Genomic DNA, 23597 nt, shown 5'->3' with positions numbered 1-23597 from the left:
TATGATAAATCATATTTGTGAAATGGAAACTCAATGTTAAAAAGATTTTTTCAAGTCAATTTGTATATTCAGTGGAATAACAAGCAAGATACAAATAGATTAAGTATTCTATACCAGATTAAGTATTCTATACCAAGACTGATTTTAGGAGGAAGAAGATTGACCATTTAATATTCACAATTTTCCTTTCATACAAAAATATTCAACATTGAAAAATGTATGTGTGCTATCATATTTCAAATGATCTCTTTAAAATATCCCTATAGTGGCTGGTATTTTGAATTGAGTTCAGTTTATTTTAAGATACATATTGACACATCGACAGGGGTTGAGAGAGCTTTAATTTTATTTTGAGATAAATTATTTGTTATCTGATTCCCACAAGTGAAATTACTGATGCAGTACTTTTTTTTTTTTTTTTTTTTTTTTTTTTTAAGAGAAGATGGTAACTTTTGGAGGTCAAGACTCGTTTTTACTTCTGTCCCACTCATTGATGGGCATAAGCCTAGATAACCTTTCTGGGCTTTTGGGGTTGGCTGATTTACTGTGAAGTCCATCCATTGTGATGGATGAGTTTTCAGACTCTAGCTGAGAGTAACAAGAGAGAGAAGTGCTTAACAAGAATCTACTCTTCTGTGGAGAGCCAAGACAGTACCTCAGAAAAATAATGATTCTCCTTAAAATCAATTTGATGTTCATCTGTAACAAGGGAAGGGATTTTCAATAGAAACTGAAGTAAGATATGAGAGCATCTTTTTAGATTTTTTTTCTTACTTAGCAATTTTTAAATTTTTCTAGGATGAATTATTTCTACTTCCAGATTTATATTTATATAAGAGATAATTAACTATTTGAACCTCAATATACACATGAATACATTATTGGAAAGGATATTTGATGAACTAAACAACATCAGAATGTAAACATGGATAATAGGATTTTGGTATTATTATACCATTGTACAAACTGTATGTGCCAACATATAATTCATATAAACCATGTTATATGGATTTGGATAAATTATTTAATATCCATGGGACTCATTTTTCCAATGCAGAATATGAGAACTTGGCCAATATAAACAACAAAGTTATTTGTGATTGAGAACATCTGTTTAATTCACTTCCTTCTGAGAAGTTTAAACATCTTTCCCAAACTATTTGCTCTCAGTTTAGAACATACTATAGGGCCAAATTATAGGGCCAGGGATAAGTAATGGATTCTTTTATTGCCTTTACAAATTTTAAAATTAAAAAAAAAATCAGTTGAGCATGGTTAGTGGCACAAATAATGTTGAATCAAGATTATAATAAAAGTATACTATTAACTCTAAGTAGATAATTCAGAGAAGCTTAATTATTTCTTTTCTCTCATTTTTAATGCCATTTCTAAACCACTTAACTGCTTATATTACTGCTCACGCAGATTACTTAATTTTTTCACTTATCAGCCATTTTTACCAAATCACCTGGAAGCTGTTCATTTTAAATCAACTGATACATGAGTGATTTTTATAGTCATGGTATTCTCATGGAGTTCCTTGCATTGCCAAAGAAGATTGTGTGTATATCAATTGTTTGTATATGTGGGTGTGTGCATGTGTGTGTGTGTTTGTGAAAGAGAGAGAATAAATACGCGTATGACAGCAAGCTACAGGTATTGAAAGGGAAAAAAGACCTTATTTCTATGAAATTGCTCTCATTTATCTTCCCTCCCATTCTATCCTAGCTCCTTCATCTTACTCTCTCCAAAATGTAATGCTAGTATATTTTAGTGTTTCTCAGTAGGAAGAAATGTAGTTTCCCATTCAAATTCTTCAAACCAAAAAGCAATCAATACACAATGGCAGGTATGTTGTTCCCAAAGAAAATTGGTTTTGTGCTTCTGAAGGAAGAGCAATGAGTATCCGTGAGAGGAAAAAAATCCAGCCCTGGAAGTAACCACATTTATCTTTCTTCAAGAGAGAAATTGAACATAAAGTTAACTCTAAAACAATGATTAATTTAAATCTCTTTCATTGGCATTATATATTGTTCTTCTAACAGAAAAATAGAGAAGTTCAGAAAATGTCATGTTAACCTCAAGGAAAGTGTTGATGTTTAGTATATTAAAATCAATTGCATAAATTGGTGTTCAGCTTATGCATTTTCTTTTCTTTTCTTTTTTATTAATTTATGTGTGTTAAATACGCGATAGGATGAGTAGTAATGGAAGCCTAATAATAAACTTAGGATATAATAGTTGCTGTCTTGGTAACCTAAATTTACCCTCTTAAAGCATTTTTTTTTAAAGCATTTAACATAAGATGAAGTGGGATCCAATCCTTCAGGGAAAAAAGAGCATCATTAGACTTATTGTGGACTCTCCAACACTTCCCTCCATGCTGGTAGCTGAAAGATGACTAGATAAATTTACACATGATGAATGACTATTGTGATAAGTAACACTTTTAGGAACTAGCTGATGGGTTGAAATAGTCACAGTTGAAGATGTCACCACAAAGTAAAATTCATCGTGAACGAATTGTGAATCTCAAGTTTCCAAAATCGGGGAAATGGCTTGTTTTGAACATTGTGTAGTAATGGTAATAATTTATTATGACGTAGGCTTATGTTAAGAGAAGAATACGCTGAACAGAAAATTTTCAACAACAAATCAAACGTATTTGGCTGTAACTGAACAATGGTAAATTTAAACAGCTAAACACTAACAAACTTCTTTTCCCCTTGTCCTATCTCCAACTGAGAGATGTGAAAGAACTTGGAGTACTGGAACAATTTTGGGCAGGGATGAAGGAAGGATTGAAGGCCACCTCAAGAACTTGCTAATAGAAGCATGTGAGGGGATTTTGACAAATTACTCTGATTAAAAAAGAGACAGAGACAGAAAACTTAATTGTAGTTCTCCCACAAACTAATCAAAGAGATCATATCATCAGTTATATAGGCTTTATCTAATGTAAAATCATTAGTAATATTGGTGCTAAATAACCTGGTTTCATTTCATACATCAGTATATAAGGCCAGCACTAGGATGAGGTGACAAAGGTACTTCCCTTGAGTGCAGAATTTATGGAGGTGACACACACTCAGTAATCAAGATAAATAATATTTGAACATATCATTTTTAATGAAAATTAATGCAAAAAGCCCATGATGAACAAAAGATCAAAAATTTAATTAAAGCTAGGATCAGTACATGCTCATTTATGCATTCTAAAGTGTTTTACCTGTCTGGATCATTAGCTTGCAGGCCAAGGATCAAGCCTTCATCCCAAATTGTTTCACCACTTCAGATTATAAAAGCACGATTTCAAATTTGGCATAATTTCACATTTGTCTTAGTATATATATGTTCTTAGTATTGCATACCTTGTCCTCCTCTGTTCCATGGAATACATTATTTGGTAGCTGCAATTCTAAGGCATTTTCAGGGAAAATCAAGGCACTTGAGCTTCTCTTTATACTTTCATTCCTTAATTTTTCTTCTTAATTTTTATCTTGTACTACTCTTACGACTTTACTTTTTGACATTTGTTTTTAATAATTTCACAAATATATATCTAAATTAGTGTTTGTTTTATTTATCCTGATTAAAATACATTGTTCTCACTGGATATAAGGACTCATGTTTTTCAAGTGTTCTAGGAATTTTTGAGTTATTATCTCATCTAAATATGCTTGTCTTCCATTCCTTTTATTCTTTCCTTCTGAATTTAAACACACACACACACACACACACACACACACACTCATACACTCATACGCACACACGCATGCACATAAACACAATGGGCTGATTTTTCTATCCTATCATCTATGTCACTTTCATTTCATTCATATATTCGCTGTATCACATACCAATCATTGACAATTTATTACTTAAGCTCTATCTGTTCTTAATAAATCCACTAAGGTTTGATTTTTAACAATTAAAAATTTTATTTCTATAAGTTTCATTTTACATCAAATGTGCCTGTCCATTTCTAAGTATCTTTTTTTTTTAATTTGTTTCTCTAATTTCATACTTTATTTAGTTAGGTATTTCAGAAATATTTGATTCAATGCCTCTCTTTGAGCCATGTGCTTTTCAGCAACAGGAGACAAAATGTGGATGCTTGAGGTCACCAAGCAAGGCATTATATCAATTAGCTTGTGATACTAAAATCTGCTAACAGGGAGCAGGAATACATAGCCTATGAATGATTATTCATAAAATGTAGTTATTAATTATTCAGAAGTTAAAAATAACTTTTAGTGGGGACAGTATAATCATGATGTTGAAGCAGTATGTGAATGCTAGGAATAATATTTTATTCTTGTTTTACTCCTTTGTCTATTTTTACCCAGGCCCAACGTTTCCCACTATAGACAATTTGCACTGAAGCCTTATATGTATTAAATAAGAGCAAACATATGACCAGCTGGTCTTCTACATACTTACCAATGGAAAACAATAGCTGACATGCATTAAAATAAAGACATTCAATAAACAGCTATTCAGTTAACTCCTCCACATAAACAATGTCAAAGTTGGTCAATATGGAAATAGTTTTCCAAAGTTTTTCTTACACTCCACCTCTATTCCATATATTTAAAATAATTTTTCTCTTTGGCACTATTTTTATCACAGCTGTGCTCCTATGTTCTCCCTAACTAATCTTACACTTCAGAACCTACATTCTATCAGTTTCCTCATGCATTTTCTCAGGAATATTCCAAATTCCGAGTTTTAATCTTTATGAATTATTTTAAATAATATCTTAGTGTTACTACATAATAACTTTCGTTTTCATTTGAAGTTTCAAAATTGCCAATATTATACTGTAGAATTTACATAACACTTATAAAGAAATATCCTTTGATTGATGAGTCATTCTAGACTTCTGAAAAAAAACATGTATGAACTTAATCTTAGCTGTGTTTTTTATGAAAATTTATGTACAACTTTCTCAGTAGAACTCTGAAGGAGTAATGAGTTTTGTGACGCTTCATTAATTGATATGCTTTCTTAGTTTGGTGCTTCTTGAATGACAATACTGCTGATGGCAATATTGTGTCTAACGTGATTGCTTTTCTAGTTAAAGCAGTGTACGGATATTCTGTCACAACACTTTGATTGTCTCATACAAGATGTGGAATTTAAATCAGTGCCTAATTGTTAGATGCCAATACTACTGTCAAATAAATCACATGATCTTCTCCATCAAAACTGGAAAACAATTGAAAATATTCGATTCAGTATAATTTTCAATGCAGTTAGAAGAAAAGAATACTCATAAAAAGTGTTTTATGTTTTATTGATGTGTCCATTGAAGTCATTTCATTTTTTTGCTTTAAGATAATCATAGTATTATTTATGTATTAGCTCTTTAAAAAAGTTGATTTATTTTTAGTCTTATAAGATAATAGTGGTATTCATTTATTTTTAAATTAGTTTCAGGTATTAAAAAAATACAACATAGTCATCAGACATTTACATATCTCACAAGTGATAACCCCACTAAGTCTATTTACCTATCTGACACTGTACATAACTTATCATATTGTTATTGGCTATATTTCCTATTCTGTACTATATATTTCCCGTGACTATTTATATTTCTTAATTATTTGACAATTTGAACACTAAATATTCCCAAATAATGTGACATTTGAATTATGGCACAATGCAATAGTAAATAGGCATTAACAAACTGATGTTATTATAATCCAGAATGAGCACCTATAATGGAATATGCTTTAGTATATTTGTTTAAGAACAAACATACACATATTATAAAAATAAATCAAAGAAAATCAGACCTTAGGAATTTCATTCACTTGCTTAATCACCACGGCCTACTAGACTTGAGAACTATGACCACCTGTATTGTCATGACCTAGGTATTAGTAGTATGATTTAAGATGACTTGTGTCAGTATGACTTATTTGGGCGAGTGAAACTTTTCCTGGGAAAGATATAGCTGTAAACCAATAAATAGTTTTAATGTTTGCATCATACATCTCATGCAGATTAAAACCTAGTGAGACAGATATCAGTTGTATCACAGTTGTTATCTCTCAAGTAAACTTAAATGCTGAGAGAATATTTCTTTATATACACAGGTAATTTATGTCTAAGTAATGCGATTTCAATGTATGATGCACCTCTTTTCTCCAGTGCCAGTTGGACCTGTAACAAAATTTCTCTAGGTCTAGACCGTACTTAGAGTTACAAAAATACAAGAATGTATGCCTCTCAACCCTTACACCTGACTTACCTCCATCCTAGATAGTTAATTGTTGACACAGGCATATGTAGGCTGCACCACTCCTCAATCCTGAACATTAAAGATTGAATCCTTGTATCTCTAGGAATTCCAACAGTACCTTCAGGCATAAAAATTCAAGGTTTCACAGATTTCATGACTGGGATTCTGTAAGTCTCCACAGTATTTCAGCTTCCTACCAAAACTGGAGTCTATTTTCCACCATAACTTAATTATGTGAAATCAGTAAGTCCTCTCATTTACCCGAGGTCGGTTACTGCTTCAAACAAGACAGATGCGCCTAGTTCCTAATGCCAATATATTTCCACCTACCTGAATACATGATGTTCACTGTGTAGAAAGTTATTCTACCTTCTCCACATGCCACTTTAAACTGTTTGGATAGTAACACAAGCTTGGATTGCACTCTTGTTACACACGTTTTCTGACTTTTATCTTAGGTACCTATGCTACAGCAAGATTATTCTTCTGATAATGGTCTTTCCCATTGTCCTATCTTTTTTTCTTCCCTGTTCTATTTTGACCATTCAGTCAACTAGATCCTTTTATTCTTTACTATGTATCTTGTTCTTAAAATAAAATATAAAATAGTAAATTTTAATTACTGGGCAACAGCCTTTTATTCCTCTCCATTTTCTGTCTGCCCTGTTATTCTTGTTATTTTATTTCTTTAACTTAAATTTTGAGCTTTATAATCAAATATGTTTTTGTGGACTGAATTATTCTTTTTCTCAACATCTTGTAGTCCCTTATTTCTTTATTGATCTTTAAGTTCCTACTTAATATTTATTCCTACTTAACCTATTTATTCTTTTAGTTTTATTGTTATGTATGGTACTAGAAGGGAATTCCCCACTCCAGAATTCGCTCCATGAAATTGTACTAGATAAGCTCATCCCTCATCATCTACAGTGGAGAGGGGCTATGACACATTGCTTGGAGCCCAGGTCTTCTGGTGTGTTGCTACCCTTTCAATGGTAGAGGTAGAAGAAAAACTCATATATTGCGTTTAATCTCAGTGATACTTTTGACAAGCAAAATGAAAGCTTATTACCTCTGGGACTTAAGAACCTATTTAAAGAAAATAAGAACAAGTAGGTAAAACACATTCTATTCTATTGAAATGCAAAAAGTAAATGAAGAGGTAAAGGTATCATTTTGTACTCTTTTCCTATGGTATCTTTTTTTTTTTTTTTCTGTAAGCATAGTTTCCTTGTATTGAGTGATAACCTTTGAGTAAAAAGATCTTTATATAGTGATAATATTCTAATGATATAAAAACTTTAATTTTTTGTTAAAAGTCAGCAGTTATGAATTGTGGAATCTATGTTTTTTTCTTCAAAGAAGACTCATGAATCTGCTTTCAGATAGATATGCCACATTTCTCTCAGGAGTCTCTTAATTTTCAGTCTCAAAGTCTTATTCTGATCTGGTAAAGTTCTGAAAACATAAGCTTGTCTGAAACCATACGTTTTCAGAAAATTACACACAAAGAATTTTTGTCGTTTTTCCAAAACATTTTCCTTGCCAAGTCGCAAGAATAATTTTATGAAATGAAAGCTGAGGAGCTCCGTAGTTATAGAGCCCCATGTTAGTCATGAGTATTTATCAGATCCTTCTTGTCTTCCACTCTTCTTGGGAACCAGAAAAACTGGATGGTATCTTGGAGCCTGCACTGCTATGGGTTCCACGTGATTAGAATTTTGAATTTCAAATCATTATTGACAATTTCAGGATACTACATTATCTCCAGCAATATGAGCAAATCAAAAAGCTTACACACTTAGGAATCTTTTATTAAATTTATTGGAGTGACAACGGTTAGCAAAATTACGTAGGTTTCAAGTGTACATTTCTATAATACATCATCTAAATATCACATTGTGTACTCACCACCCAGAGTCAATTCTCCTTCCATCACCATATATTGGACCTCCTTTATGCTCTTCTAACATTCCCCTCCCCCTTATTCTCTGGTAACCACTAAATTATTGTCTTTGTCTATGAGTTTTTGTTTCTTTGTTTGTTTGTCTTGTTCCTTTTTTGCTTTCATTTTTATATCCCACATATCAATGAAGTCATATGGTTCTAGACTTTTACTGTCTGACTTACTTTGTTTTAGCATAATATTCTCAATATCCATCCATGTTGTCACAAATGGCAGTATTTCACATTTTCTTATGGCAAAATAGTATTCCATTCTGTATATATACCACATCTTCTTTATCCAGTAATCTATTGAAGGACATTTTGGTTGTTTTCATGTCTTGAGCATCATAAGTAATGTTGCAATAAATATTGGAGTACATATATCTTTCCAGAAAAATGTTTTCAGATTTTTTGGGTGGATACCCAGAAGAGGGATTGATGGATCATATTGTAATTCTATTCTTAACTTTTTGATTGATTAAGAATTTAAATATATAAAAGTCATCAAAAATTGTATCTCAACCAGATAAATAAAATCTCATGCCACTTTGCCTATATAATGCTCACTCCCATTTTCCTTCTTAGCGCTTTGATGTAGAACTCGAATGAGCTCTAAACTAAACCTTCATTATATTCTTCCATAATATCTTGGTGTATTTTCTCTATCTCTTGTTTTGTATGAGCTCTCAGTGTAGGAATTAACTGTTCAGTGGTGGAATTCTGGGACCATATCTTTGTTAGTTAGGACAACCCATTATGTCAAAGTATATATCACATGTCTTATATTGAGATACTCTTCATTCTGGGACAAACAAGTATATCCAAGTTTTAATTCATCCAGGACAAGTTCATATCTATGATTAGGATGCTGTGATAGTTCAAGACCTATTTACTTCTATCTTGATTGTTGACTACCATACCTGTTCTGAAGTAATATTATGTCATAACATTATGAGTACATACTGAGTTTCACTCCTGAAAAAAATAATATAACTCAGGTTGTCTTGTTCTCATTCCAAGTCAATAAACCCATGCAAGTATAAGAATTACTAGAAACAGGTATCCTTTAAAACAAGGAAGGAACACCTCAAAAAAGATGCCATTCATGGTTATTGAAATAGCAGGTGGTGACCTCACCTGTTGGGAAAAGGGAGAGCAGTGATTGAGTGCCTTGCTAACCCAGCTGTGGAAAATGCTTCTAAAGAAACTCACTTTTCTCCATTAGCACCCAGAGTACTGAGATGAAGAAATTGATATGGGGGAGGGAAGAGTTAGGGAGTCAGATAAGAATATCAAAGGTCATTAAATGAATGTCTTTCCTCCTGATTGCACTTAAGAATTTAGCATGAGAACCATACCTGAGGATATACCCACTGGCCAATGGGCATCCCCCAAACCCTGAGTTCTAAACCTACATCCCCCCTCACATTGCTGCCAGCTCCATGTACGTACTCCTGAGTATGGAAGTGAGAGTGAGCTCTGGTAAATGGGGAGTTCCCACAGAAAATAGGACAAGGTCTGTGGGCAAAAGAGATATTACAAACTTGAGCTGTATTGCCACCTTTTGGAAAACAGAAGAGAAATTTCTAGTAGCCAGCCATTGAGTTGTAAAAAACAGAAAAGACATAATAACTTAAGAATTCTGCTATAAGAGGGACAAGAAGTGAGGAGCAGCAATATCCCTACAAGGTGGGATAAAAATTAGGTATAAAAGGAACAATAAAATGTATATTCTACCTGAACCAACTAGTAAAGACTTAAGGATGTGTCTCCTTCTTCAAATATGAACACAGCAATGCAAAACTACAAGAAATATGAAAAATCAAGGAAACATCACTGAAAGATAATAATATTCTAATTACTAAACCCAAAGGCACAGAGTTTTGTGACCTAACTGTTAATGAATTCAAAATAACTGCTTTGAGAAATTTAACAAGCTGTAAGAAAACACAGAAAGATAGTTCAATGAAATCAGGAAAACAATTCATGGACAAAATGATAAAATTAACAAAGAGGTAAAAATCATTAAAAAGTACCAAACAGGAACTCTGCGGCTCAATAATTCAATAAATAAAATCAAAAATACAACAGAGAGCATATATATTAGAGTAGAGAAAATGGAAGAAAGAATAAGTGAGATAAAAGACAAAAACCTTTAAAATAACTCACTGAGAAAAACAACAAAAAAAGAGTGAAGAAAGCCTACATGATGTACGCAACTCCAACAAATGTGCAGATATTAGAATAATTGGGGTTCCAGAAAGAGAAAGGAGCAGAAAGTTTACTTAAAGAAATAATAGTTGAGACCCTCACAAACCTAGAGAGAGACTTGGATGTCTTTGTTGATGAAGTTAATTGATCACCCTATTATCTCTTTATGAAAATATCTACTCCAAAACACATTGTAATAAAACTACCAAAAATCAAAGATAAAGAGAAACCTAAGAACAGCTGGGGTGGGAGGAGATTGTATCCTACAAAGAACCTCCATCAGGCTGTCACTGATTTCTCATAAAAAACCCAGCCACAAAAATTAGAATGACATATTTGAATTGGAGCTTTTATATGTGATCAAATTTAAGTTTCTGTCAGCTTAAAATTGACTGTGTTATTTATAAAATGTTTTATGTCAATCTCATGGTAATTCCAAAACAAAAATATAGAGTACATCTACAAAATATAAAGAAAGGGCAAATCAAGCATACCACTATGGAAAATGACCAATTTACAAATGTAGGCAGAAACAGGGTGAAAAAATGGAAATACAAAACAGTCAGAAAGCAATTAATAATTGGCATTAGTAAGTCCTTACTTATAAATGATTAGTCTGAGTTTAAGCGGATTGAATTCACCAGTCAAAAGGCACAAATACTCAGATTTAAGAACACATATAGGCTCAAAGTGAATAAATGAAAAAAGATATTCCATACAAGTATAAACCAAAAAGAGTAGAGTAGCTATACTTACGTCAGACAAAATAGATTTTAAGGCAAAAATGATCCAAGACATAAAGGGGTAAAAGGGTCAAGAATACATAAAAATCATAAACATATATGTAACCCAAATAATAGCACCTAAATATATTAAACAAATACTAACAGGTTGAAGTGGGAAAAATAAATAACAATACAAAAATAGGGAACTTCAGTACTTATTTTTAGCAATGGATCTATCATCCTCACAGAAAATCAACATGAAAACATTGGATGTGAACCATATACATTAGACAAAATAGACCTATGGGCATTTATACAATGGCCCACTCAACAGCAGTAGAGTACACATTATCTCACATTCACAAGGAATTTCCCTAGGATAGATTGTATGAGAGGCCAAAAAAATAAGTCTTAGAAAAGTTAAGAAGATTGAAGTCATACCAAGTATTTTTCCAACCACCACAGTGGTATAAAACTAGGAAAGCTAAAATATTTACAAGCAGTTGTAAATGCATTCCTGAACATACAGTGGGTCAAAGACAAAAGCAGTGGGGAAATCAAAATTGTCTCAAAATAAATGAGAATAAAAACACAATACATTAAAACCTATGGGATGCTGCAAAAATAGTTTTGGAGGGAAGTTTATAATAATAATTGCATATTTTAAGAAAATAGATCCCAAAAATAAAAGAGATCTGATGTTACACTTCAAGGAACTAAAAAAAGAACAACATAAGCCCAAAATTGCTGGAGGGTGTTTCATGGACCCTTTTCTGTAGCGTGATACACGACTATTACCATTATCTTCGTCTAGTGAAGTCTTCTCAGGATCTCAGTTCTTATTCTAATTCATAACATCATGATAACATAAGATGCACACTTGTTATTTATTTTGCAACTCTCAAAATTTTCTTATCTTCATTGTATTTCATTTATTAAGACAAATACTTTCAAAGAAAATAAAAGGTCCCTCTGGATGTTGTGACTGAGGGAAATTGGCAACTCTGAACCTCACTTTCCTCATAAGGAGGAAGAGGAGCCCTGGGAAGTTTGGGAAAAAGGGGCAAGTGCGGGTCACCTAGTCCATCCCAAAACATCCTCAGTCCTACCTGAATCTCTTCTGCCTAACCACAAATAAAAATATAGCAATGAAATAACACTATTTTCCATTATCACACAGTCTTTTCCTTTTTCAATTTTTAAATTTTACTTAAACATCGAGTGTAAGTATACACTTGTGTATTTGATGAAGGTACCATCTCAAATTAGAGAAAAAAAGGAGGATTATTCAAGATGTGGTGTTCGGACAATTGACTAACCATATGAAAAAGAAAATTGGATCGCCACTTTATCTTTCCAATAAAATAAGTTCCATATCGATCAAAGATTTGAACATTTAACAAAAACTGTAATTTTAAGAAAAAACAAAATAGTTTTAAACCTAAACAAACAAAAAGAAAAACTACTTGGGTAATGCTCCTATCAAATACATACCACTTTTTGAGTCCCAGGACGTAACTCACTTTTGATGAAATGAGGTAGCAACTGAGTGGTGAAAAGGTCCAGCACTAGGAAAAAAAGATTGGAAAGGTGAAAAATTCAATGGGACTGAATTGGGACTTAAATAGAGAACAAGGTTCATGTCCATCATCCTAGTCTCACGGAGAGGAGTATAATATAGAACAGGAAGAATTACATTTGGGAGAATATAGAGGAGTCACTGTGTATTATTCCTCTCACTGAACTCCAAGACCGAATGTGTAAGTCTATTCAAGACCCTATTTGCTGGTAAGAAGGAAACCCAGTTTAGGTTTTCGTAAATTCAGGGCCGTCATCTTAGTCTCTATCTGCCATGAATGTCAACACCAAACAAGCTTCAAAGTCAAGCACTCTTGTATTTGCTTCTCATTGTTGGCACTTTTTCCTGTCTACCTTCGTCAAATTATTTACATCGTCTAAAATCATTTGTTTGTTTATTTTAAATTCATACTCATTGGACGGTTTTAAGAATTAAGTACCACAATTTATGTAAACTGTTTAGCAAAGTTCCAAAGCAATCCCTTAATAAATCACTAAAGATTATTAGAACAGGAATACTAATAGTATTAATAGTAATAGTGAAATTAAGAGTAATTTATCATTATCATTATTTTCTTTTGTTGAACGCATTACTTTATTATTTAGATTTCTCCCATTCTTAGCACTTTCCATTACTAATACTCGTAAACCTATGGCTTTTTCCTTCTCAAAAGCCATGATTAATTTGACATTTGTTCATAAGCAAAATATATCTATCCTCTTCATACAGAATTTCCAAAGTAAATTACACATGATGGAATTAAATGTGTTACCTTGTCACATGTTACCTTTATAGCAGAGAATGTGGATTTTTTTTTTTTATTTCCATTTCCACATTGCATCCATATTACGTCCCCTGACTTGCAATGTGCATCTAGAGTGAGATACTGTTAACCTGTCCTTCATCACAAAAAGGCAGTAGTTCTTTATACTGACTTGCTTCAATGTTAACTTTCCTGTCAAAGCAGATAATAGGTTGAGTTTATGGTAGCAAATCTGTGACCCACGATGTAACAATGTTATGATCTCTAATGTTTGGTGAAGTGCTTTGAGAAATATAAAGCAATATATCAGTGTTGGTATTTAGTTCTTCTCTTTGTATCACTTTGGCTTTGCTATTGTTTTCACTATTTGGAAATGAAATTTTTTATGAATTATTTCAGAATCTTCAGGAGACTATAATAGAAAAAAATAAACAAAAGAGAGTCAATGTCACAAACTGAACAACTAGCCCTGTGTATACAAATGTCTAGTTTTGTGCAAGACATTTAATCACACTACACTTTGATATCTCTTTCTGAAAAATAAGCATAATAATCCTGATTTGCTTAAACCACAGACTCTCAAGTATGCTAATAAATGTGAGTGATTCATAAATAATAAAGTCATGTTAAAATATCTGTCAAACTTAAGCTTTCTTGCTAATTCAGATAATGATACTATAGGCCAAAGCATCATCACCATCTCTTTTTACATGCTCTGAGTGTAGGGGTGCATATGTTTGCATGCACATGAATAGGCCCATACACATGTGAGTATAAGAAAAAGGCCTGTGCCAAAATCTGAATAGTATTATGACATATAGGTGTTTAAGAGTAATATGTACAAATAAATATGTATATAGGTATGCTGTCTGGGGATATTCCCCAGTCTCGTTCTCTTACTATATGTTATCTTAATAACAAAAACAATTAGATGTGTTCCATTTACTTTCATGTGAAAAGTAAAGGCCACTCGGAAATGTTGCTTCAAAGTACTTTTCCATTTTCACGTCCTTACCCCAGCATTTAACATACATGCTGTATGCAAACCAAATTTGTGTACTCAGTGTCTTTAAGTTATACCATGTTATTTTTTTTTCTTTCCAATATTATTTCTGTTTCATTCCTCTACAAAAATGTGCAAAAGAAAGAAACTAAACTGCTATGTCTCCATACACCAAAATTAACTCAAAATGGATGAAGGACCTAGATATAAGACCTTAAACAATAAATTGCAGAGAAGGAAACATAGGTACTAAACTTATGGACCTTGGTCTTAGAGAGGATTTTATGAATTTAACTTCAAAGGCAAGGAAAGTAAAAGAAAAAATAAACGAATGGGACTATATCAAACTAAAAAGCTTCTGCACAGCAAAGAAGCCATAAACAAAACAAACAGGCAACCAATAGAATGGGAGAAGATATTTGCAAACAACACCTCCAATAAGTAACTAGCATCCAAAATATACAAAGAACTCATATAACTCAACAACAACAAAATTCCAATTAAAAAATGGACAGAGGACCTGAACAGACACTTCTCTCAAGAAGACATACAAATGGCCAAGAAATATATGAAAAATGCTCAACTTCACTAGCTATTATGGAAATGTAAATCAAAACCACAGTGAGATACCATCTCACAGCTGTTAGAATGGCCATTACCAACAAGACTAGTAATAATAAGTGTTGGAAAGGCTGTGGAGAAAAAGGAACACTTATACACGGCTGGTAGGAATATAAATGGATACAGCCACTATGGAAAAGAGTACGGAATTCTATTCTCAAAAAGTTAAGAATAGAATTATTATCTGACCCAGCAATCCTCCTCTGGGCATCTACCCCAAAAATCTGAAAACATTTATCTATAAAGATATATGTAGCACTATGTTCATTGCAGCTTTATTCACCGTGGCCAACACATGGAAACAACAAAAATGTTCTTCCATAGCTGATTGGATAAAAAAAGATGTGTTAAATATATACAATGGAATATTGCTCAACTATAGGAAAAGATGAAATACAAATGAACAAAAACTCATAGACACAGACAGCAGTTTAGTTGTTATCAGAGGGTAAGGGGGGAACAGGAGAAGTAGACGAAAGTAAAGGGAGTAAATATATGGTGATGGAAGGAGATTTGACTTTGGGTGGTAAACACACAATACAATATATAGATGATGTATTATAGAATTATACACTTGAAATCTATATACTTTTATTGACCAATATCACACCAATAAATTTAATTAAAAAAAAACAAGCATGTGTACCCTAATATAAAGAAGTCCATCAGTTCACCAGTTCCATTTCCTGAGCAATTCTGAGCGTGCAAAGCGAAGGAGACCCAAAAGGAGCAAGAGTGCTTCATTAGTGTTTGTGGTCTCTGCTGAGGAGACAAAGAGAGCTGAGGATCCATACAGATCACATGTCTACTGGACTCTGAATAGGTTGTGTGAATAAGTACCAATTTTACAGTCCAGGAAGCTCTAGTTATCTGATGTTATGTGATGCTCATGTCTCTCAAGCTCCATGAAAATTACAAATCATCCTGTTGTCTGTGATTCCTTTTACCTGCGCCTCCCACACAAATGTTTCGTCAAAATTTAAAAGTGTCAACCAGATCTTAAAAGACGACTGCACTTTTGGGGGTTAACATTCTCTCGGCTGAGTTTTCCAGTTATGACCAGAAGAGTCATATGACTGAGCCCAACAAAATGCTGAGTTAAAAACTAACTTAAATTGGCAGGATTGACGTGCAATGGAAAGGTTCCAGGGAAAGTAGCAGAGCTTGTTACCTAGGTATACCTTTTAGTGTAACTGGCTATGACAGTCTCTGTCTTCTTGTTTATTAATGGGATTTCCTGCAATTATTAACATTAGATAATCATATTTGGATTTGAAAGAGCTGGCTCAGATATTTTATGATTCTTTAATTTTGTCTATTTCCTGACCCAAACTATTTGTTGTGAATAGATGGAAAATATATATAGTTTTAAAAATCTATAGGGGTTAATATCATCTTGTCTTGCTTTTGTATACATAATAATTTGTATTATAATATAAAAGCCTCAGACGTGAGCACATAGTGAAATTAATCAGGAAGGAGAACAAAGGGGTCATTTCTTTTGAATAAAAGCTTATATCACAGTGTACAGTTAAACTTTGCCATTAGTGAAGGCTATTTATTCTGTCTCCAGAATTTGGCATAAAAAATTCTTAAAGGGAACACATCACACAACAGGGGTCCCCAAACCTAGAAGATTAACCAGTGTAAGTAAGTCCTTAAGAACATCAGACATGTCAATGTTTGAAAGTGGTCACAAGGGAGGGAGACTGGGAGTAAGGAAGAGCACCTGAGAGATTGTGAGTCCTCGTTGCAGAAAGTGATTTATCTGAGCAGAGTTATTTTCAGTAATGAGCTTTTATATTCAATTATACGCATTTTAAATATTGTGATTATGTAAAGCACTTCCATGTTGGCTTACTCCAAGCTCTTTAAATCCTCTAAACCTGTTAACACCATTCTTTTACTTAGATACAAAGAAATATCTCAGCATATGATTGCACTAAGCAATCACATACCCAGCATTCTACCTGCCTGAATCCAATCCTTTTACTTTAAAATGAATTATATTTAAAACATACAAAATCATAATAATAGGTTTTGCCAAATTGATTTTTTTTCACTTTTATTGTTATCTCAAATTACACATCCTATAGCAGAGCATAAAATATGGGGTAAGAATTATAAAAAGTGTATCCCATTATTTATTTTGCAACCCTTTAATTGCTAAAAATATAAAGAAATACTATTATATGTAGTAGTTTATTCTGGGTTAAATACTTTTTGAATCAAGTTTCTATTCCTTGTACTGGTAAATACCTCCAGGTTTACCCCTGGAGGTATTTATTATGTGTTTATTTATTTTTCCAGGTAGGAGTTATCTTATTTTCTCTTTTTGCTTAGCTATCTGTTTAAAATGATTAAGAAAATATTATGTAGCACTTCTGTGTATTTGACAACAGGGACACTTCCCATCCCATCTCCAGATATTCTGTCTTTTTCCAGCAGTGAATGTCTCCTGATTTGGTCCCTATTTACTTTCTCTTCACTTTGTTTCTCCACTCTTCACCACAGGCTAACATCTATAATTTCAATATTATTTCCCATCTGTGTGCACATCCTTACAAAGCTCTATATTTAAACCTCAGTTCACATAAGGTACTTTGTCTTCACCCTCTTCTTGAGATAAAAATTACTTTTGTGCTTTCAACATCCGGAATCTGAGATACTCAAGCTTAACTCCAACATGGATAGTTCCAGATTTCCACTTTCCAAGTGTGATGAATTCAGTTTATGCCCAATATTTAACATAATGCTTTTTTCTGATCTCCATAGAGCCCATCAATCATATGTGCTGTTGTATACATGTGGAAAATAAAATTTCTTTTTATATGGGATGTGAACATCAGTTATAATGTTGGACACAAAATAAGGAAGCAGAGAATATTGTTCATAGCTATCCATTTTTGGTGGGAGGAAGGCAGGCAGCTATAATTATTTTATGTTTGATACAATATGAGCTATGTAAATAAGGATATTTCAGTAGAATATTTAAGATATAAGGTACATTAATAAAAATAATGATATCTCACACTTACATAAGCACTATATTTATATATAGGTAATTTAATTCTAATAACAACCTCAGAAATAAACATTGCTGGTTTTATTTTTAGATCCATTGTCTTACAGATTAGTAAACCAAAGCACAAAACGCATGTGTGATTTGCCCACATTCATACAGGCTATAAAATTTGAGCCAAGATTTAAACTCAGGCAGTCTGGCTTTAGAATCTGAATTTTCACGCCTATGCTACCCTGTCAGGCTAAAATAATTATATACAGAATTATGTAAAATAGAAATGAATAAAGAAATTATAAAAGATAATGAATAAAGCAAATCACATGTTCATTTGGAAGTATCTCTCACAATCATTAACAAATCTAAATACATCATCTATAAATCCAAATCTACCTTCTCCTTACTTGTCTAACTTTTCCTTACTCTTGCTTAAGTAGTAGTGCCATCTATTTAATCACTTATACCAGAAATCTTGAAATAGTGTGTATTTCTTTGCTCTGCCACTTCTTACACTCAATCAATAATCTATGAATTCTGTAGATTTTATATCTGAACCTTTTCACTGCTTCGGACTTGAATCAGGTCTCCATCTTCTCTTCCCTGGAGTTTCCTGATAGGTTCCTAGGTGACGTTCTGGTCTCCACACTCATCTGTTTACGCAGCCCTCTGAACTCTCACCAGGGGAGTCATCGTAAATGTTCATCCCCCTTCTTATTATCTGCCTATGACGTTATAAACAATGTAGATCAAGCCAAACTTCTTTATCATTGCATAGAGGCTTGTTGATTTGTCACTATTATGTCCTCCAGTATTCCAATATTAATTTTGTTCTTGCCAAATGTGAGAACAGTTATTAATATGCTTTTGGCTATAAAGAGCTGTAAATATACAAGCTTCTAGTGTTGCATATGAACTACCTTCTGTCCAGCACCTCCTTTTTGACTTATACTATGTGTCTGTGAGGACATTTTTCATTTTTTTAAGAAAGCAACTCAAAAATGACAAATTGCAATTAATTTAATTATTTGTTAAATATACGATGAAATAGAAATGCAATCCCTGCTGGTTTTCATAGTCAGATGTTATAGGGACTCCTTCCCAGCCCTGGAGACCTGGGCTGGGGAGCCAGGTTGGGACCAGGACCCCTTGTTCCTCATGGGGGACCACCACAGCAAAGCTATCCATCCCAATTCTTACTCACTCCTCAAGGGTGTGAGACCTGCCTGTTCTGTGTTTTAACCCCTCCTACCAGTGTCAAAGTGGCTTAATCTTTATATTCTTAGTTATAGGAGTTCTGTTCAGCTAGTTCTCAATGATGATTGTTCTGTTATTTCCATGTAATTTGTATGTGATCATGGGAGGAGGTCAGCATAACATACTGACCAGAAGTCCACTGGGCTGTTCTTTAACACTTCGTAGTAAACCTAATTAAGAAGCAAAACCTGTGTATGTGTAATGATGTGATAAAGTCAGAGAGACATGGGTGGAAAGGCTACTTGACCTCTTACTAGTTTAGTGTCCTTAGAAAGTTAAACTCTTTAAGCCTCAATGTCATCAACTACGAGAATTAAGTTCACGAACTCATCCTAGAAAAAGTGCTGAATATCACTAATGTCATCTTCAAAGTATTTCCCTTGGGAAGATCTGCACCAATGCCAGTGCCACGTCTACCCTTAAAAGCAATTTTGGAACTGTTTTTCTGGAATGGCCATCAGAGCTGCCGTGGTATTACCCTTGATGTCCTGAATGTCATCCTTTCAAAATTTCCTTTCTCTTTAGATAAAGAAAAAAGTCATTGGGGGCCAGATCAGGTGAGTAGGGAGAGTGTTCCAATATAGTTATTTGTTTACTGGCTAAAAGCTCCCTTATAAACAGTGCCATGTGAGCTGCTTCATGCTTATGATGCAAGAGCCATGAATTGCTGGTGAAAATTTCAGGCCATTTTCATCTAACTTTTTTATGCAGCATTTTCAGCACTGCCAAATAGTAAATGTGGTTAGCTATTTGTCCAGTTGGTATATATTCATAATGAATAATCCTTCTGATATCATAAAAGGTTAGCAGCAGTGTTGCAACAAGTTCACAAACTTAATTGTCAGACCTCATGTGAAATGAAATAACATTTATCTAAATTTTAAGATCTGAGAAGGAAGCTAGCTTATACATTAAACACATGGGTGCTTATTTGTAAAAATTTTGTATAGGTGAATATCATTCTGCTTGTGACTGTGGAGTTTGTGAATGCAAATTCATGGTGCCTACTTGTGATTCTCAACTGGAGAGGTTGTCCCATTGAAATCCTCAAAATTTGAGCGACCCTCAAAATCTGTTGTGCTCCACTCCCTCGAAATAGTAAAATTAATGAGTAATTCTTTGGGGAAAAAAATTACTTTCTCATTTTAAACTTTAATAGGCCACAGTTTCATAAAACATGAAGTCCCTGTGTGTTGATGTGAATACAACTATAGTATTTTTTTTTCTGTTTAGATTGAGCAGAGAAAAGGGAGAAAGAGTGTAAAGAGCAAATATTTTAAAGATTCTAAAATACTTATTTACATTTTAACAAGATTGAATCGAGCTGTACCTTACAATGGCTTCTTACAATTGCTGACAGCCAGGAATCAGTTCTGATATAGTTGTCATGAACTTGGTCAGTATTTCTGGTGGCAAGATAGGACAACTACACGCCATCAGTGCTTCAGTCAAAAAACCATTTAAAGTCCATTTGACAATAGAATGTGAGTGCTAATGTTTGTAACCTTTAGATGCCAAAATCAAAATTCACAGAGACATATGCATCTTGGAAGATATGATACAAAAAGCAGGATATACTAAAATTCCTCTGGAAAATTGACTCATTCTGGTGATTTGGAAAATCGACTCACTCTGGCGATTTGGAAAATCAGTTAGCTAGGTCTTGGGTTCCCTCTTATCCCAGGAGGATGAGTTCCATCCATGGTGAGGTTCCCATAGTTTTGGTGTCTTCTTCCTCCCAGAATAACATCCAAAGGACTCTGAAATCCTCAGATAATGACCGATGGTATTCCCAGACAGCATTTGACCTGACCCCCAAATCCAGAATTCCCTGTCCCGAAGCAGTCTGTTCATGCTCCCACTAACAGAGCTGCTTGTCACTAGTACCCAATGAAAATTGTTTCTCAATTGGCAGGATGGAGCAGGTTCCCTCCATTAGATCACAACCCACCCTTGCATGTCTGCTGGAGCAAAGTGTGTCTGGCACTCCTCTCATTAGGACGACAGGACAATTAAGAGGAGTGATTCTTCTCATCTCTAAGAGACTTGCAAGTTTCCCCAATGAAGACTTTTCAAAAAGAATGAATGTATGGCAGTGTGAATGTTTCAGAGACCTGAATGACCACAAATGAACTTATTTTATAGGAGAGAATAGTATTTCAAAGGAAACAGTGAGCATTAACACAGGTTGCATCACCAATGCTACTCATGGAACAGAAGATGATATCCTGAGCAATATAAGAACAACAAAGATTCCATGTCAGAAGATTTTGAATGTGAAGAGGTTTTAGAAGTAGCTAAGGAAATCATTTTGCTGAAAATTTATTTTTGTGCATGCACAAGACTGCTGTATAATTATACTTACGTCGAAATAACTATAAAAATGTCCATTCAATAAATACAAAATAGAAATGTTAAGAAATTGTAAGGAGCATTGGATAATGATTGAAATCAAAACCTTTATTATCTCTCAGTGATTCAGAAATTTGAAACATTCTTAAAATCTGTGGCATCATAAATTTGGTGAAATACACATAAAACAGCTGACAAAGGAGAGCAGCAACTTCAACAATATGACCACCCCAACTTGTAAGTAATTCAATTTAATTACAATAAGTTCAGTGCATGCAAATTTCATTTGCATTCTAGGCATATTTCTTGGCCACTGGCAAAGCAGAGACAACAAAAGTACAAGGAAAAATTGGGAAGAAATATTTCGATATGAAGATACATGAAGTAATTATTTAAAAGAAACAAATAGAATTGGCAGATACGTGTATCTTAACAGTAATTTTAGAACTTAACTCTGACTTAGATATGCCTTAGCTGTGCTTACACGGTGGAATGTTCTCAAACTTAATTGTCAGACTTCGTACGTGGAGTCTGACGAAATCAGAGACAGGAGTAGTTTATGTGTGCATGTATAGCATTACAGCTCTTTAATATGTGGTTTCTATTTTCTAGGAACCACTCGTTTGGTTTTTTTATGCTCCTCTGAACTACTAAGATAAATGAGAGGAAAGAAGGAAAATGAAAAGCTGATCTGCTGAAATTACACAAGTATAAATTAGATATAGCTCCACGGTAAACATTTTCCTCCAAACTAGCAGGCCTTGAACTCACTCACTATGCTTGCACTTTATCACTCAACTATTTTGTTTCCAAAGAGTGTTCTGTATCAGTGTATAATATTGGAAGGAGAAAATTAGAAGCATTCCAAAAGTGACATTTTCTAGCTATGACTATGTCCTCCAACCCAACAAAATTAAATAACAAAGTTTACCTGTTTACCTATTATTCTACTCTGCACACATGATCTCATAGCTCTTTATGACTTTCTTATTTAGGCTATAGTTTCTTTTGGATAATTTGTAAATTCATTTTTCTTGTTAAAGTTCTTTTGCCTCACTGATCTTTATTTTTTAATATTTTTTTCAGATTTCTCACTCTAGAAAATTCAAATTTTGCCCCGCCTCATCAACTTTCAGTCTCCATAATGGATATTTCTCAGGAAATTGTTATGAGTGTATTTGCTCGTGTTTCCCATGAAATATGTACTTTCATAGGCTGAGTAGAAAAGGGGAATGATTTTGTGGAATCCAAATTTATATGAGTATTTTTCTCTAACAGTCTAGAGTTCAAATCACAACTCTGTTATATACTGCTATTCATTTGATTTAGGGCAATTATTAAATTACTTACCAGCTTCATTTTCCTAATCTGTGAAATGGAAAATCAGGTGGCATCTAGATCATTGTCCTGTGGTAAATTATATGAGATTTTAAAAGTGCCTAGCTACTTTTCTTCTACTTTCCAAGGTAATGTGTGTAAATTTCCAAATCTTCTGCCCATTATAGTAATTATGAACAACAACAACAACAAAATCAGGTCAGTACCTCATCTCATAATAATTTTTAATTAGAGTTAGATAAAAACATCTAATTTGATTTGCATTAGACAGCCCAAGGTTGATGTGCCACTCAAGAAGAATTTTCATTGGAGTCACCAGGAGATCTTGAAAGAATGGAATAATGGATAGTATCCATTGCATGGAGTAGTCTTCCATATGTTCCGACATTGTATTGATTTTGCTGATCATATGTCCTTCTCTCAGAGAGTAATTCTATAATAAACACACAGGAGCAACATTGGACAGATTGGCAACTACTGCCCCTGTATCACAGTTTGAACCATAGAGCTCTAAGATGGATGTGTTTTA

This window comes from Rhinolophus hipposideros, assembly GCF_964194185.1.
Source record: "Rhinolophus hipposideros genome assembly, chromosome: 12".
Classification (NCBI taxonomy): Eukaryota; Metazoa; Chordata; class Mammalia; order Chiroptera; family Rhinolophidae; genus Rhinolophus; species Rhinolophus hipposideros.
This window is presented reverse-complemented; position numbering follows the sequence as displayed.